Source organism: Octopus bimaculoides, chromosome 5 (assembly GCF_001194135.2).
Source record: "Octopus bimaculoides isolate UCB-OBI-ISO-001 chromosome 5, ASM119413v2, whole genome shotgun sequence".
NCBI classification, from domain to species: Eukaryota; Metazoa; Mollusca; class Cephalopoda; order Octopoda; family Octopodidae; genus Octopus; species Octopus bimaculoides.
The window spans coordinates 3,431,365-3,432,429 of NC_068985.1; positions in this window are offsets into that span (position 1 = coordinate 3,431,365).

The window sequence follows — 1,065 nt, forward strand, 5'->3', positions numbered from 1 at the left end:
TGTTGCTCCAGTCCACTCAGCTGGCAAAAATGAGTCACGCTGCGATGGACTGGCGTCCCGTCCAGGTGGGGAATACATACGCCATTGAAACCGGGAAACCGGGCTCATGAGCCTGGCTAGGCTTTAAAAAGGGCGCGTTTATTATTATTTCACACACACACACACACACTGACCCCCCCCCACACACAAAAACACACACACACAAATATATCGTTGTGGCACTCCGTCGGTTACAACGACGAGGGTTCCAGTTGATCCAATCAACGGAACAGTCTGCTAGTGGCTGAGCACTCCACAGACATGTTTACCACTCTTAACGTAGTTCTAGGGGTAAATTCAACGTGACACAGAGTGTGACAAAGCTGGCCCTTTGAAATACAGGTACAAGAGAAACAGGAAGAAAGAGTGAGAGAAAGTTGTGGTGAAAGAGTACAGCAGGGTTCGCTACCACCCCCTGCTGGAGCCGCGTGGAGCTTTAGGTGTTGTTCCTCAATAAACACTCACAATGCCCGGTCTGGGAATCGAAACCGCGATCCTACGACCGCGAATCCGCTGCCCTAACCACTGGGCCATTGCGCCTCACACACAAATATATACATATACATGTATACACTGATATGTATGTATGTATGTATGTATGTATGCGAATGTTCTCGGATCGTTGTTCCCCGAAAATCCTGAAAATATTTCTCGCGGCACTCCAGGAATCTCTTGCGCCACCGCGTTTGGCAGACACTAACGTAAGAGAATCCTTCTAGTCATTATTTTATAAGTGAAATTTATAAGCGCTTTCATATCAGTTTATCAAACAAGGGAAAGTATCTTGAATATAGAAATCTTGAATTATTGCCCTTACACTGTCTCGATCAAAAGTTAATTTTCATTTCTCATATTTCAAAAGAAAAATGTTTTTATTTTAATCGATAAAATACTTTGGATAATTTTCAGAATATAATCCGTTTACAGTTAAATTACCCAACATGTCTCTCTGTTTTATTATAATTCAATAACCAAACATGTCTCTTTGTTTTCTTTTCGTTGATATTTCGTTGCTGTTGCTCGTCT